We start from the raw sequence: 18724 nt of genomic DNA on the forward strand, positions 1-18724 counted from the left end.
CATACGAGTGAACGCAGAAGAAGAAGAAGAAGAGTTTGAACATTAAAAAAAAAAATCAATTAAATGATGTTAGCCTGACAACGTATACTGCAGTTCCCAGATATCCACATTGAAAATGTACGTTGCACTATTTTTTCAGGTAGCGGCCTGCAAAATTGGCGAAAAATGGACATGTCGGGATAATGTGTATAGCACACCTTTCTGAATAGTTTTTGACCACCCGAGTCCAAAAATACCACATAAATAGATCTGCTTCAACTCAGTTCCGAGATATATGCATTCGAAAATTTGCACTATTTTTTCAGGACGCAGGACTGCAAAATTTGAAAAAAATGGACATGTAGGGATAATGTGTGTAGCACATCTTTCTGTGTTGTTTTTGACCTGCCGAGTTAAAAAAAAAACAAAAAAAAAAAAAAAAAACAAAAAAAAAAACGTGACACATAAATAGACCTGCTTCAACTCAGTTCCGAGATGTCCCATTTGAAATTTTGCACTATTTTTTCAGGTCGCAGCCTGCAAAATTGGCGAAAAATGGACATGTCGGGATAATGTGTGTAGCACATCTTTCTGTATAGGTTTTGGCCTCCCGAGTCCAAAAATACCACATGAATAAACCTGCATCAACTCAGTTCCGAGATATCCGCATGTGAAATTTTGCACTATTTTTTCAGGTCGCGGCCTACAAAACTGCATGGCGAAAAATGGACATGTCGGGATAATGTGTGTTGCACATCTTTCTGCCGGTAAAGTTTTTGACCTTCCGAGTCCAAAAATACCACATAAGCTTAAATAGACCTGCATCAACTCAGTTACGAGATACCGGCTTTTCAAAATTTGCACTATTTTTTCAGGTCAGTCTCTCTCTCTCTCTCTCTCTCTCTCTCTCTCTCTCTGAGTCTTCTTCTCCTCTCTGTCTCTATCTCTCTCTCTCTCTCTCTCTCTAATTATGTTTATGTATGCATATGCATACATATCTGTATGTACATGTAGACATATGCATGCATGTAGGTATATGTGCAAATAATGTATATGCATAAGGGTGTGTGTGTTTGGGGATGAGTGTGTGCATATGTGTGTGGGTGGTTGGGTGGGTGTGAGTGTGTGACAGTGTTCCCTTCATTATATTTTTATGATGATGATGTCTGTTGATTAGTATTATAATTATCATTAGTAGTAGTGGTAGTGGTAGTAGTAGTAGTATTTACTATTATTATTATTGTTGTGTCTTATCGTTACTGTTTTTGTTGTCACAAGGACAGATTGGAAGACTAGGCAATGCCTAAAATCTTTATCCTTGAGTAATAAAGTTTTTGAATCTTGAATCTCTTAGTCTTCTTCTTATTCTTCTTCTTCTCTCGGGCGATCGCTATCGACTTTAGATATTCTTTTACCTTTCTCACTGTTCAAAATGGCGTGTATCAGTCACTTCAAATTTTAACAAAACATGATTCCATCTTTCGTTTTTTATGTGTGTTTTTTTTTTCTTTTTTGCTGTTGTTTGTCTGTTTGGTTTTTTTGTTTTTTGTATCATTTTACTTTTTTTTTTTTAACCCGTTCATTTGATTTGTTACGTATCTTAACAACGACATAGTATCAGTTACGTTTGATTTGTTACGTATCTTAACAACGACACAGTATCAGTTACGTTTGATTTGTTACGTATCTTAACAAGGACACAGTATCAGTTACGTTTGATTTGTTACGTATCTTAACAACGACACAGCATCAGTTACGTTTGATTTGTTACGTATCTTAACAAGACATAGTATCAGTTACGTTTGATTTGTTACGTATCTTAACAACGACACAGTATCAGTTACGTTTGATTTGTTACGTATCTTAACAACGACACAGTATCAGTTACGTTTGATTTGTTACGTATCTTAACAACGACACAGTATCAGTTACGTTTGATTTGTTACGTATCTTAACAAGGACACAGTATCAGTTACGTTTGATTTGTTACGTATCTTAACAACGACATAGTATCAGTTACGTTTGATTTGTTACGTATCTTAACAAGACATAGTATCAGTTACGTTTGATTTGTTACGTATCTTAACAACGACACAGTATCAGTTACGTTTGATTTGTTACGTATCTTAACAACGACACAGTATCAGTTACGTTTGATTTGTTACGTATCTTAACAACGACACAGTATCAGTTACGTTTGATTTGTTACGTATCTTAACAACGACATAGTATCAGTTACGTTTGATTTGTTACGTATCTTAACAACGACACAGTATCAGTTACGTTTGATTTGTTACGTATCTTAACAAAGACACAGTATCAGTTACGTTTGATTTGTTACGTATCTTAACAACGACATAGTATCAGTTACGTTTGATTTGTTACGTATCTTAACAACGACACAGTATCAGTTACGTTTGATTTGTTACGTATCTTAACAACGACACAGTATCAGTTAGGTTTGATTTGTTACGTATCTTAACAACGACACAGTATCAGTTACGTTTGATTTGTTACGTATCTTAACAACGACACAGTATCAGTTACGTTTGATTTGTTACGTATCTTAACAACGACATAGTATCAGTTACGTTTGATTTGTTACGTATCTTAACAACGACACAGTATCAGTTACGTTTGATTTGTTACGTATCTTAACAACGACACAGTATCAGTTACGTTTGATTTGTTACGTATCTTAACAAGGACACAGTATCAGTTACGTTTGATTTGTTACGTATCTTAACAACGACACAGTATCAGTTACGTTTGATTTGTTACGTTTCTTAACAACGACATAGTATCAGTTACGTTTGATTTGTTACGTATCTTAACAACGACATAGTCTCAGTTACGTTTGATTTGTTACGTATCTTAACAAGACATAGTATCAGTTACGTTTGATTTGTTACGTATCTTAACAACGACACAGTATCAGTTACGTTTGATTTGTTACGTTTCTTAACAAGGACACAGTATCAGTTACGTTCATACCCCTCTCTTCCCCCCCCCCACCCCCCACTCCACCCTTTCTTTATTGGTTTCTTCTTTCATTCTTTCTTTTGGCTTGATTGCTTTCTTTCTTTCTTTCTTTCTTTTTTTCTCAGTAGATTAAATGAAGATATCCACAGAACTGTCGACCAGGCTCTCGTTGTGTTTGGACATGGGGAGTTGTGATTATTACTGACCTTCCTGGCTGTCCTCTTCAGTCGACGTCCTTTGTCCTTTTTGCCAAAGTTGCAAACATCACACCCTGATTTTTGTTTGTATCTGAAACATTTGGTGCCGCTGCTGTTGTGATAAAAAGAAATACAAAATACAAAATGTGGTAGAATGCGCCGGTAGGACGTTTATCTGCCAACACAGTGTCCGTGCGGATCTGGGTCCGAATCCCCGGGTCTCGCCCTTTCTCCGGCCAAGTTTGACTGGAAAATCAAACTGAGCGTGTCGCCAGTCATTCGGGTGAGACGATAAAACTGAGGTCCCGCCGGTGTCGTGCTGGCGCGCACTTGGTGCACTGGAAAAAAAAAAAGAAGAAAAAAAGAACCCATAGCAACATAAGCATTTGTCCTCTGGAAAAATCCTGTCGAAGAACTCCACTCTGATTGGTTGACAAATGTATATGATTTATATATGCATGCACACAAGGTCTGACTAAGCACGTTGGGTTATGCTGCTGGTCAGGCATCTGCATGGCAGATGTAGTGTAGAGTATATTACGGATTCGTCCGAACGCCTTTCACGGAACAGAGACAGACCAAAAACGGACTGGACTAGGCTGACCCTGGAGAAAGGTCCGGTAACGGTGAGGAAAGACCCACTGACCACAGGGAAAGTCCTGTTGACAGTGGGAAAGACATTATACAACTTGGGATTCTCTCTTGAGGGCACATAAAACCGAATGGCTGTGTCTGGAGGGGCACTGTCTTCATCTGTCTGCGGGCAGGAGCGGTTTGGTCTGTGGGGTGTGCTCAGCAGCTGGAGGGTGGTGTCTTTTTGCCGGTGGGCTCTGCAGTCATGAACACCCATGGGGATACTTAGTCTTTTAAGGATGTTGCGAGTTGCATCCTGTGGTCACATTTGCCTCTGTTAGGGGGCAGTTATGTCCCTGAATTCTTAATGGAGTGTCCTGTGCGTGCCTGCACCCATCGTGAACACAGTGCAGGCCTCCAAGGGTGGTGCAGGATTGTTCCAAGGGCGGGTGGAGACAGTGCTTCTCTGCCGGGGTCCTCCCCCGCCAACACTTACGGGTGTTTCTCTTTCTTCTCCACGGAACAGAGATAGACCAAGAACGGGGCACTGAAACTGAGTCCGAAGTGGTCGCAGACGGAAGGGAAATCTACCCCGGAGAGACAAAAACGATTCTGTGACACGACTCTGAGGTCATCGCTTCTTGATGACTGAAAAAAAAAACAAAAAAAAACGAAACCCCAAAACCCCACGGCTAACGACCCGATAAACGACGGCAGCCAATCCTCGCCTGCGTTACAGACGCCTGCTCCGATTAGGTGTGTGGCAGCTGCGCACAGCGCGTTATTTCACACGTTACGCTTACGTTAACGGAAGACTGATGGCCCGGTAGCTAGTAGCCCAAGGCTGGTCCGACCAAGACCCATCTTGGAAGTGGAGTTTAACGATCTATGGGCGATAAGACCTTCACGTCAATATGTTCAGAACTTGGGTATGGGTTCTGTGTAGGCCACGTTTGCTCGCAGTCGTGAATCCTCAGGGAACCAATTAAAAGCCCACATTGTTACTCTGCCGGTTGGTCTTTCTCTGCCTCTCTGTCTCTGTCTCCGTCTGTCTGTCTGTCTCTCTCTTTCGCTCTCTCTGTCTCTCTGTCTCTGTTACGGAGTGCCACAATCTGATTTCCTCGTGCAGGGGAATTCAAGTGTTTCTGTTTATTTGCACGTGTTTTTTGTACTGGTCAGTGAGTATATTTCCCCCTGCCCGGTTTAACTGGCTAGCGACAACAGTCTGTCGCAGAGGCTTGAAGAAAAAGGTCTCGCTGTTGGTGCTCTGTGGTTCTAGCTACAGGTAATTACATATTATTTTTCATAAGAGTTTAAAGATAATATGGTTAGTCTTTTTGTGTAAGCATGTTTTTTTTATGTACCATAAATGTAGTTAATATTTGTTGTGCATATTTTGGTGGAACTATGCTTTGCGATATATTGTGTAAACTTGGTTACACCGCAAATTGACCAAAGAATAGTATCATGTTCTCTGCACATATAATTGCTAGCATGAAGAGCAAAGGTAGTATAGAATTATGCTATCTTTATATCATAGTTTCTTCATGCTGAGGAACGTGGCCATGTTTTTCATAATAACCTGGGAATCATTGTTAAATATTCCTTTCACCTTGTTAGTCCCGACGCATGGATAATGAATAAATGTTTTCCTCTTTTTGTGTCATGTAAGCAGGATGGCCTTAATGAGAAATTGATATTTGATAACTGGAGAGTCCGTGGATATTCCAAGATAATTATTTGAACTAATATAAGTAAGGGCATGAATGGAAAAGCACGAATTACGTGAAAGGGGAATGTGGAAATTATATAGAGCATGTATCTTACGGGTCCCAGAGTTCCGGGGCAGACGTAGAGACAGCCCAGTCCGAGGAGACGGGATCAAGCCACTGTCCGAGGAGACGTGGTAGCGGCCCAGTCCGGGGAGACTGGAGCGGGACAGACCAGGCTGTGGTCTGATGAGGCTGGTGCAGCCTCGAAACAACACGTGTCTTGAAGACTATGACACACCCGAAAGAACAAGACCAGAATTGATGTGAGTTGACTGGTCAGTTCTTGTTCTTTCCGTTACACGACCAACATCGACTTGCCGATGACTCTGTCGTGGTTCATGCATGCTGGGTATTTTCGTGTCTCCATAACCCACCGAACACTGACATCAGTGGGTTACAGAAGGAAGGTGGCAGAATGGTTAAGACGCTCAGCTGCCAATACAGAGAGTCCGTGAGGGTGTGGGTTCGAATCCCGCTCTCGCCCTTTCTCCTAAGTTTGACTGGAAAATCAAACTGAGCGTCTAGTCTTTCGGATGAGACGATAAACCGAGGTCCCCTGTGCAGCACGCACTTGGCGCACTGAAAAAGAACCCATGGCAACGAGAGTGTTGTCCTCTGGCGAAATTACGTAAAATGAAATCCACTTTCATAGGTACACAAATATGTAAGCATGCACTCAAGGCCTGACTAAGCGCGTTGGGTTATGCTGCTGGTCAGGCATCTGCTCAACAGATGTGGTGTAGCGTGTATGGATTTGTCCGAACGCAGTGACGCCTCCTTGAGAAAGTGAAACTGAAACTGAAACTAACGTGCATATTTGATCTGCGTGTGTATACACACGAAGGGGGTTCAGGCACTATCAGGTCTGCACATATGTTGACCAGGGAGATCAGAAAAATCTCCACCCTTTACCCACCAGGCGCCGTCACCGTGATTCGAACCCGGGACCCCCAGATTGAAAGTCCAACGCTTAAACCACTCGGCTATTGCGCCTTTTCGTGGACCCACAAAAACATTGAAGTTTCCCAGACTCATAATAGGATGCCTGCGCGCGCGTGTGTGTGTGTGTGTGTGTGTGTGTGTGTGTGTGTGTGTGTGTGTGTGTGTGTGTGTGTATACTAATTGCTTGTTAAGCAGAACATGTCAGGTAGCGTGGCCGAGCGGTCTAAGGCGCTGGTTTAAGGCACCAGTACTTCGGAGGCGTGGGTTCGAATCCCACCGCTGCCAGGTTTGTTTTTTTAAGCGCGTTGGGTTACGCTGCTGGTCAGGCATCTGCTTGGCAGATGTGGTGTAGCGTATATGGTTTTGTCCGAACGCAGTGACGCCTCCTTGAGCAACTGAAACTAAGCAGAACAATTTGTGATTTTTTTTTTTAAAAGATTATATAGGCTCAGGGGCAATACTTTGTGTCTTGTTTACGGATGAGTGCGGGAGAATGAGACTGAAACTCGCATGTGAATGTTTGTTGCCTGCCTTTAGTCTGGTATGTCTTCCCCTCTTTGCGTAACAGTCTGTCTCTGTCTCTCTCGATTTCGCTCTGTCTCCCTGTCTCTCTCTCGCACTCTCTCTCTCTCTCTCTCTCTCTCGCACTCTCTCTCTCTCTCTCTCTCTCTCTCTCTCACACACACACACACACACACGCACACGCACACGCACACACACTCATTCTCTTTCTCTCTCTCTCTCTCTCCCTCTTTCGCTCTGTCTTTGTCTCTCTCTCTCTCTCTCTCTCTCTCTCTCTCTCTCTCCTGGTGATAAGAGAATGTGTAGTTTTTGTCACACAGCCCTTGAAACAGAATATCACTTTCTTTTGGTTTGTCCAGTTTATCAGACTCTAAGAGAAGAACATTTACCTGCCAAATATCACAGAAATCCAACCTTGTTCAAATTTGCCGCTTTGATGTCCTGTGTGTCGGAATCTTTAGTTGCGAAGTTATCGTTTTTTGTATGCAAGGCTTTTGGCGTGAGAGCGGAGCTTTTGTACTTGGACACGAGTGGATGAATATAGGTATGCATTTTGTTACCCTGTTGCGTATACGTCAACCCCCCATCCCCCTTTTTTTCCGATTCTTGCAATTTGTAATTAATTTTTTGTAAGTTTTGTTAGCTTGTCAGCATTTCACTTAACCCAGATCGCTGGATCTGTGTGTTTAGCGCGCGAGCGTGCATGTGGGTGTGTATATACGTGCGTGCATGTGTTTGAGGGAAGGGAGAGGAGAGGGAGAGAGATAATGAGAGAGTGTCACGCTCTATAAGAGAGCGGACTAGAAACCCCCACCCAGCCCAGCACTAACACCCAGACAAGACAAACACAGACTACAACAATCCGGGGTTCACATACATTTGTTTAATCACACACCTAGCTTGCCCACAAACAATAACCACAACCCCAGCTGCAACAACACTTAAATAACAATGGATAAATATAACACACACACACACACACACACAAACCCACACACAAAAAAACAGAGCTTTAAGATAAGGAAACAAGCACAACGTTAATGATGTAGTGACGACGACGACGAACAGTAAGTTACGACGACGTAGAACAGTGACGACGACGCGAAGAACAGCGACGACGAACACGAACAGTGACGCCGAAGACGAAGAGCAGTGACGACGAAGACGAAGAGCAGAACACCCAGACAGCTGAGCGCCAGGCCAGAGAACGCTGGCGACGGAAGCCAGCGGCAGGCGCAGCAGCCAACGGAGGCCTGGACCAAGGAAGTCAAAGGCAGGCAGAGGGGTTCCCGGGGAGACAGTGGAGGGTCAGTGGAAGAGTAGGGAAGTCCGTGGATAAACACGAAAGTGGGAATGCTGAAACCACTTCCAGAAGAGGTACCACTACCCCAAAGCTGGAAGTTCACACAGAGCACACAGAGACCACGACCGCTCGGAGGAAACTGATCCCCACTACCAGCGTCGAAATGGGCAAACAGCCCTGAAGAGAGCCAAAGACTGGCACGGCTGCCTCCTCTGACAGTCGCGGGCGAAAAGCCTAGAGAAGTGTCACTGATAGAACAGAAAGGCTTGAACCTCTGTTCAGCAGTGACAGGAACGCAACATGACTCCACGATTGCACGTGAAAAACGTACAACCGGGAGTCACACATACAAAAAGACAAGCTGGGGAGAGCGAGTGGGGAAGGGCATGTACAAAACACTCCCCACGAGATTGTCATGAGTTGTGACAATACCCCCCACATAAGTTCAAATTTTAAATTTGGAACAAACAAAACAGTCACAATGAATGACAAGACATTGGACACACAGACATCCCACTTCCATGTTGTGAAAGTCCGCTCAGGGACAAAAGCATTGCAGTGCTGAACTGCTGCTGATCCTACAGTAAAGTTGAAAGCTTGTAAAATAATGCTGGTGGTTTTGTACCAAAGAAAATTAAGTTAATTTGATCCCATTTCAATAGAGAATTGGATTTATCAGCAATATCCACATTTAACAATTGAATTAAAATACATGTTGAAAATGAAACATCTGTTGAAAACAAAATGATGCATATTGAAAGTAAAGTTATTCAATATTTATTGACAGTCAAAAAGGTAGGTGAAGGGTGACTCCCAAAGACATGCACAAGACAGAACTGAACAAAAGGAACGCCTCTGGTCCTACGACCAGAACCCATAATTTAGGGTAAATGGCAAACACAGAAACACCGATAACACAGAATTTGGCCACCCGGAGGAAAAACAAATCCTCACATCAGGGTGCCATCCAATTGGGCAAAAAGCCCCAAACCCCAAATGGCACATGACAGTACCGAACAAAAACGCCCCTGGTCCTACGACCAGAACCCAACACAGGGTAAATGGCGACACAGAAGGACATGCACAAATGACTGCTCAAAATGTTACATACAAAACAAATCAAGGGAGATTACCATACCACCTTCCTGTCAAAGAAAGCATTATCCAAAGTCAGTTTGGCTGTCTGACAATGACTGAAAAAACAACAGTTGTATGACGGATTTAAAGAAGCTCACCACTGGCCTGGGTGACAGAACAAAAAACCAAAAGAAAAGTGATTATCTGAGTTTAGTCGGTGATTGATTACATAAAAATATTTTAACATTTATCCGCTAACAGGCAACAACGTTATACTTTGATAAAGTTCAAAAGGAACTGACTACCCAGTGACACTTCATAATTTTAATCAGATATCATACAGGATATGTACACATGTAACAGACAAAACGATTACACCCAACCCCCTCCCACTCTAACCTAACGTACCCCGCATCTCCACCAAATTGTCACGCTCTATAAGAGAGCGGACTAGAAACCCCCACCCAGCCCAGCACTAACACCCAGACAACACAAACACAGACTACAACAATCCGGGGTTCACATACATTTGTTTAATCACACACCTAGCTTGCCCACAAACAATAACCACAACCCCAGCTGCAACAACACTTAAATAACAATGGATAAATATAACACACACACACACACACACACAAACCCACACACAAAAAAACAGAGCTTTAAGATAAGGAAACAAGCACAACGTTAATGATGTAGTGACGACGACGACGAACAGTAAGTTACGACGACGTAGAACAGTGACGACGACGCGAAGAACAGCGACGACGAACACGAACAGTGACGCCGAAGACGAAGAGCAGTGACGACGAAGACGAAGAGCAGAACACCCAGACAGCTGAGCGCCAGGCCAGAGAACGCTGGCGACGGAAGCCAGCGGCAGGCGCAGCAGCCAACGGAGGCCTGGACCAAGGAAGTCAAAGGCAGGCAGAGGGGTTCCCGGGGAGACAGTGGAGGGTCAGTGGAAGAGTAGGGAAGTCCGTGGATAAACACGAAAGTGGGAATGCTGAAACCACTTCCAGAAGAGGTACCACTACCCCAAAGCTGGAAGTTCACACAGAGCACACAGAGACCACGACCGCTCGGAGGAAACTGATCCCCACTACCAGCGTCGAAATGGGCAAACAGCCCTGAAGAGAGCCAAAGACTGGCACGGCTGCCTCCTCTGACAGTCGCGGGCGAAAAGCCTAGAGAAGTGTCACTGACAGAACAGAAAGGCTTGAACCTCTGTTCAGCAGTGACAGGAACGCAACATGACTCCACGATTGCACGTGAAAAACGTACAACCGGGAGTCACATATACAAAAAAGACAAGCTGGGGAGAGCGAGTGGGGAAGGGCATGTACAAAACACTCCCCACGAGATTGTCATGAGTTGTGACACAGAGAGAGAGAGAGAGAGAGAGAGAGAGCTTGCAAGTCACATGCGCATTGATATATTATTCACACTATTTGATTCATTATGTAATATTTTTGTTAGTGGCCCACTCCTTTGTTATGGGCCGGAGGCCTAACAAATAAACCCTTGTCTTGTCTTGTCTTGTCTTGTCTCTCTCTCTCTCTCTCGCGCGCGCGCACACACACATTCTCTCTCTCTCTCTCTCTCTCTCTCTTTCGCTCTCTCTCTCGCTCTCTCTCCCTCCCTCTCTCTCCCTCTCTTTCGCTCTGTCTCCCTGTCTCTCTCTCTCTCTCTCTCTCTCTCTCTCTTTCGCTCTCTCTCTTTCGCTCTCTGTCTCTGTCTCCCTGTCTCTCTCACGCGCGCGCACACACACATTCTCTCTCTCTCTCTCTGATTCCCTGTCACATTATCTCTCCCCCCCTCTCTCTCTCACATTCTCTTTCCCTCTTTCTCTCCCTCTTCCAGCCTGGGTTATTTAGTTTATTGTATTCGTGCAGAGTGGATTAGGGATTGTTTCAAACTGGATATACAAATTATATTCTTCCAGACTGGATATATATAAATTTTTTTCCTAGACTGTAGGTATTCTCTCGGGACTGGATATTATATTCTTCCAGTCTGGATATGATTATACTCTTCCAAACTGGATTTTTTTTTTTTTTTTTTAATAAAGTTTTTAACATGACTGAATCCAAGGACTCTGGGAGAAAACAAAGAATCTTCGGAACACCAGTTCGTCTCAAATTACGCACCACCAGTCAGCAACTATAGGAGCACTCCCCCCCCTTCCTTTCTGTCCCCCGGGGAGGGGGGGGAAATATTGGCTGGCCGGCACTAATAATTTCTCATCACCGCCCAAGGACGGTAAAGCAACGGTGCTGTACCATTTGTTATGGTTAGACCCCAACCGGCTGGCAGAGAACAGGGAGAGGAGTGGATAGGGAAGGGGAAGGTGGGGCGGAGGTGGGGTGGTGGTGGTGGGGGTGGGGGTGGGGAGGGGGGAAGGCAGATATAGACAAAGAGAAACTGAGAGGGTGGGCGGTGAGGGGAGGGGGAGGAGAAAGGGAAGGGGAAGAAGGAGGGACGTGGGGATGGGGGCGGGGGGGGGGGGGGGGGGGGGGGGGGGGGGGGGGGGGGGGGGGGGGGGGGGGCGGGGGGCGCGGAGGGGGGTTCGCGACAGAGCAAGGGACAGTTCGTGACAGTAAGGACTACTGCTACTACTGCTGCTGCTGCTGCTGCTGTTGATGATGATGATGATGATAACCACAATAACAACCACCATAACAACGACCATAACAACCACAGTAACAAGCCACCAAGCCCACCATAGCCCCCCCCCCCCCCCCCCCCCCCCCCCCACACACACATCCCCCCTCCAACACCCCTCCCCCCCCCCCCCCCAAACAAAGGAAGAACGTAAGGATCGATTCGAGACATGATCGTGCCTTTTTTTCTTCTCCTTATTTACATAACTACATACATGTATATGAATGTGTATTGTGTGTGCGTGTGTTTATGTAAGTTTGTGCCTGCCTATGTGTGCGTATGTGTTAGGATAGCTGTTAGACACACAGTATGTATGCTGTGTGTGTGTGTGTGTGTGTGTGTGTGTGTGTGTATGTGTGTGTATAGTCACATTTTGGTGTGTGTGTAACATAGATATGTTTTATGTTAACAAAAGCGTTTTTGTAAAGCACCCAGAGCAGATTTCTGGATAGTGTGCTATATAAGTATCCATCAGTAGTAGTAGTAGTAGTAGTAGAAGCAGTATTGGTCTTTTTTCAAACTTGTTGCCACTGACCACTGCCGCCCTCCCTCCCTCCCTCCCCCCCTCCCCGTCTCCGCAACCCCGCGGCCCCACCTCCACCCACCCACTCACCCACCCACACCCACACCCACACCCACACCCACCCACATCCCACACCCTCACCAACAACACCCACCCATACCACATCTTCCTGTTTACGGTTACCGGTCATTCACCTCCCACCCTCCCCTCAACCCCCCCCCCCCCACACCCCCCTCCCCAGACCTGTGAAGGCGCTGGATGAAAGGAGAGGCTCAAGATCTGTCCGGGGGGGGGGGGGGGGGGGGGGGGGAGAGGATGGGGGTGCTGGGGGGTGGGGGAGGTGGGGCGTGGTGACGTCATTTGCACCTTGCCATAACGTATCCCGCTCCACTGATCACGCCCTACTCGTTCGTGCCAGACTTTTTTTTTTGATGGTGTGCGGTGACAGGGGGGTGATAATGAAATCTTGGGTTGGTGTGCGGGATGTTGGGGGCTGGGGGAGGTGGGGGAGGGCGGCGTGGGAGGAGTGTGTGTGTGTGTGTGTGTGTGTGTGTGTGTGTGTGTGTGTGTGTGTGAATGAATGAATGAATCTTAATACGTAGTCTTTTGGATACGTTTTAAGCTTTTGTGTGTTAAATTATAATTCTTCTTCCTTTCTGTACGTAAGTAAGAAAGTAATGTTGACACTTGACGACATCGATCGCGATGTGCAGTCTTCGACTACTGCAGTGACTTCCCTTAGTAATTAAGGAACTGTGTACTTCCCCTTGATTTGTTTACGAGCAACGGTTCCCATTTGTATTATCCCCCCTTTTGTTTCTTCTTTTTAAATTATCTTCGCTCTTCCTCTGTGGCCGTCATCCTGTTATTGTCATGTTTCCTTGTTTCTCTATGACTCAAAAGAGTTAATGGGAATAAACAAACTCTGAAACTCTGGTTCGTTGGGACCAAGCCAAGCCGCCGGCAAGCTGCCGAAGTTATTAGATAGTAACGCACGCGCTAAATCACATTAACACATACACATTTTTAGAGTAAGTGTGTGTGTGTGTGTGTGTGTGTGTGTGTGCGCGTGTGTGTGCGTGCGTGCGTGCATGCGCGCACGCGTGAGTTTAATGTTTGCTGTAAACTGACAAAGATTTGAGTTCCAGTAGTTCGTTAGTGCCAGACTGTTGATGGCGTGTGGTAGGAATGTAATGATGAAATTGTGGGTTGGTGGGGGGGTTGGGGGGTTGGGCGGGTGGGGGTGGAGTGTGTGTGTGTGGGACTTGGTGTGGGGGGGGGGGAGGAGGGTGTGTGTGTGTGTGTGTGTGTGTGTGTGTGTGTGTGTGTGTAAATGAATAATATAATTCGTAGTCTTTGAATACGTTTTATGCTTTTGTGTGTTAATTATAATTCTTCTTCCTTCTGTACGTAAGTTACGTATGTAAATTAGTAACTCTGTGTGTGTGTGTGTGTGTGTGTGTGTGTGTGTGTGTGTGTGTGTGTGTGTGTGTGTGTGTGTGTGAATGAATGTGATACGTTGTCTATATATACGCTTTATGCTTTTGTGTGTTGAATCACAATTCTTCTTCCTTTGTAGGTAAATAAGTGTGTGTGTGTGTGTGTGTGTGTGTGTGTGTGTGTGTGTGTGTGTGTGTGTGTGTGTGTGTGTGTGTGTGTGCGTTCGTGCGCGTATGTGTGTGTGTGTGTGTGTGTTTGAGAGAGAGAGAGAGAGAGAGAGAGAGAGAGAGAGAGAGAGGGAGTTTAATGCTTGCTGAAAAGATTTGAGATGAAGAAAAAAAACACGAACGAATGTATGAAAGACAGAAAGACGGAAAGAACGACAGATGGAAAAAAGAAAAGAAAAAAGAATGAACGAATGTATGAAAGACAGACAGGGAGAACGACAGAGGAAAAGGAATGAACGAATATATGAAAGACAGACACAAAGACGGAAAGAATGACAGATGGAGGAAAAAGAATGAACGAATGTATGAAAGAAAGACGGGGAGAACGACAAATGGGAGAAAAAGAATGAACGAATGTATGAAAGACAGAAAGACGGAAAGAAAGACAGATGCAAGAAAAAGAACGAACGAATGTACGAAAGAAAAACTAAGACAGAATGAACGACAGATGGAAGAAAGAGAATGAACGAATATAGCAGAAAAAGAATGAACGAATATATGACAGAAAAAGAATGAACGAATGTATGACTGAAAGACAGAACAACGGAAAGAAAGACAGATGGAAGAAAAGGAATGAACCAATATATGACACAGATAGGAAGACAGAAGGACTGAAAGAACAACAGATGGAAGAAAAACAGTGAACGAATGTATGAAAGACAGACGAAAGAAACGAAAGATGGAAGAAAAAGAATAAACGAATATATGACAGACAGATAGGAAGACAGATTGAAAGAACGACATATGAAAAAAAAAAATATATATATAGAACGAACGAATGTATGAAAGACAGAACGACAGATGGAAGAAAAAGAAGGAAAGAATATGACACAGAAAGACGGAAAGAACAGATGGAAGAAAAAGAATGAACGAATGTATGAAAGACAGACAGGAGGATAGACGAAAAGAACGACAGATGGAATATAAAAAAAATGAACGAATATATGATTGACAGACAGACAGGAAGACAGATGAAAAGAACGACAGATGGAAGAAAAAGAATGAACGAATATATGACAGACAGATAGGCAGACAGATGAAAAGAACAACAGATTGAAGAAAAAGTACGAATGTGTGAAAGACGGACAGACAGGCGGAAAGAACAACAGATGGAAGAAAAAGAATGAACGAATGTATGAAAGACAGACAGAACGACAGATGGAAGAAAAAGAATGAACGAATGTATGAAAGAAAAACAAAAGATAGACAGAAAGAACGACAGATGGAAGACAAAGAATGAACGAATGTATGAAAGAAAAAGAATGAACGAATATATGACAGAAAAAGAATGAACGAATGTATGACTGAAAGACAGAACAACGGAAAGAAAGACAGATGGAAGAAAAAGAATGAACCAATATATGACACAGATAGGAAGACAGAAGGACTGAAAGAACAACAGATGGAAGAAAAACAGTGAACGAATGTATGAAAGACAGACGAAAGGAACGACAGATGGAAGAAAAAGAATAAACGAATATATGACAGACAGATAGGAAGACAGATGGAAAGAACGACATATGAAAAAATATATATATATATAGAACGAACGAATGTATGAAAGACAGAACGACAGATGGAAGAAAAAGAAGGAAAGAATATGACACAGAAAGACGGAAAGAACAGATGGAAGAAAAAGAATGAACGAATGTATGAAAGACAGACAGGAAGATAGACGAAAAGAACGACAGATGGAATATAAAAAAAATGAACGAATATGATTGACAGTCAGACAGGAAGACAGATGAAAAGAACGACAGATGGAAGAAAAAGAATGAACGAATATATGACAGACAGATAGGCAGACAGATGAAAAGAACAACAGATGGAAGAAAAAGTACGAATGTGTGAAAGACGGACAGACAGGCGGAAAGAACAACAGATGGAAGAAAAAGAATGAACGAATGTATGAAAGACAGACAGAACGACAGATGGAAGAAAAAGAATGAACGAATGTATGAAAGAAAAACAAAAGAAAGACAGAAAGAACGACAGATGGAAGAAAAAGAATGAACGAATGTATGAAAGAAAAAGAATGAACGAATATATGACAGAAAAAGAATGAACGAATGTATGACTGAAAGACAGAACAACGGAAAGAAAGACAGATGGAAGAAAAAGAATGAACCAATATATGACACAGATAGGAAGACAGAAGGACTGAAAGAACAACAGATGGAAGAAAAACAGTGAACGAATGTATGAAAGACAGACGAAAGGAACGACAGATGGAAGAAAAAGAATAAACGAATATATGACAGACAGATAGGAAGACAGATGGAAAGAACGACATATGAAAAAAAAAAAAAATATATATATATAGAACGAACGAATGTATGAAAGACAGACAGAACGACAGATGGAAGAAAAAGAAGGAAAGAATATGACACAGAAAGACGGAAAGAACAGATGGAAGAAAAAGAATGAACGAATGTATGAAAGACAGACAGGAAGATAGACGAAAAGAACGACAGATGGAATATAAAAAAAAATGAACGAATATATGATTGACAGACACAGGAAGACAGATGAAAAGAACGACAGATGGAAGAAAAAGAATGAACGAATATATGACAGACAGATAGGCAGACAGATGAAAAGAACGACAGATGGAAGAAAAAGTACGAATGTGTGAAAGACGGACAGACAGGCGGAAAGAACAACAGATGGAAGAAAAAGAATGAACGAATGTATGAAAGACAGACAGACAGAAAGACGGAAAGAACGACAGATGCAAGAAAAAGAACGAACGAATGTATGAAAGAAAAACAAAGACAGAAAGAACGACAGGTGGAAGAAAAAGAATGAACCAATATATGACAGAAAAAGAATGAACGAATATATGACAGAAAAAGAATGAACGAATGCATGACTGAAAGACCGAACAACGGAAAGAAAGACAGATGGAAGAAAAAGAATGAACCAATATATGACACAGATAGGAAGACGGAAGGACGGAGAGAACGACAGATGGAAGAAAAAGAATGAACGAATATATGACACAGATAGGAAGACGGAAGGACGGAGAGAACGACAGATGGAAGAAAAAGAATGAACGAATATATGACAGACAGACAGACAGATAGGAAGACAGATGAAAAGAACGACAGATGGAAGAAAAAGTTCGGATGAAAGATGGACAGACAGGCGGAAAGAACAACAGATGGAAGAAAAAGAATGAAAGAATATGAAACAGAAAGACGGAAAGAACAGATGGAAGAAAAAGATTGAACGAATGTATGAAAGACAGACAGAACGACAGATGGAAGAAAAAGAATGAAAGAATATGACACAGACGGAAAGAACAGATGGAAGAAAAAGAATGAACGAATGTATGAAAGACAGACAGACAGAAGGAAAGAAAGATGGAATGGAAGAAAATGACAGACAGAAAGACAGAGAGACAGACGCTCATACAGACAAACAGGTATAAAAAAAAAAGAAAAAAAGAAAAAAAAAGGTAAACTAATAGCGGCAACACACTGAGAAACAGGCTGTTTGATGTTGCTGGCGCCCATCCAAAATTCCATACACATCAAAATTTCATACACCGCTATCCCCACCCCACACACATTCTCCCCACCCCACACACATTCTCCCCACCCCACACACATTCTCCCCACCCCCAACCCACGCGACCCCCCCCCCCAATCCCCTACATCCCCCTACCTCCACCCCCACCATGCATGCGGCGGTATTTTATTTATTTATTTTATTTTTTTGTGGTTTTGTTTTTGTGAAAATGACTTCCATAAAGCTTTACCTCGTGTATCCCGTATAATATTTCTTCATTCATGGAGTCGGGTTCTGACAAAATGTAATCGTGACTGTATGGGGTGAGGTAGGGTTGGGAGTAAGGGTATGTGGGGGTGGGGGGTGGTTGGGTGGGGGTGGGGGGTGGGGGTAAGGGGAGTTGGAGGGGGAGGAGTCAAGCTGTAATGCAAACAAATAATAAATATATATATATATATATATATATATATATATATATATATATATATATATATATATATATAAGAATAAATAAACAAGACAGTTTGGGAAAATAAAATGGAAATATTGGAATCCGTGAAGACTAAATGCAATCTATATTCACTCCTTTTGGAAACTGACACGCAAATCGAAGCAATGTTAACAAATGCAGCAGAGGTATGGAGGTTAGAAGATGATGGTAAACAAACGGAACCAGAGAGGCAAGGCCTTCAAGACTCACTTGTGATACACTTTAAAAAAAAATCTAATCGTTAAAATGTGTTCTGTATTTATTATAAAACTTCGGGTTAAAAGAAAAAGAAAAAAAATCTAATCGTTAAAATGTGTTCTGTATTTGTTATAAAGTTTCGGGTTAAAAGAAAAAGAAAAAAAAGTCCTAACGGCAGATTCGAACTGAGTGTTCGGGTGAGAAGAAACTGTCTTAACCATTACACTATCGTGGCTCCTTAACTGACGTTCAAAAATATAACATTTAAACATGCTTTTTTAAAGGGCGATAAATCGATTGCGGTATTCGCAGTGAGAACGCT

The 18724-nt window shown here is 43.1% G+C and overlaps 1 non-coding gene across 1 annotated transcript; it reads left to right on the forward strand.

Moving 5' to 3' along the window:
- The first annotated feature begins 6649 nt into the window (after window positions 1–6649).
- Trnal-aag (transfer RNA leucine (anticodon AAG)) lies at window positions 6650–6730 on the forward strand. Its single transcript has one exon. It is a non-coding gene; the product is annotated as a tRNA-Leu (tRNA).
- Window positions 6731–18724: the final 11994 nt, after the last annotated feature.

The sequence above is a fragment of the Babylonia areolata genome, chromosome 12 (genome assembly GCF_041734735.1).
Source record: "Babylonia areolata isolate BAREFJ2019XMU chromosome 12, ASM4173473v1, whole genome shotgun sequence".
NCBI lineage: Eukaryota > Metazoa > Mollusca > Gastropoda > Neogastropoda > Buccinidae > Babylonia > Babylonia areolata.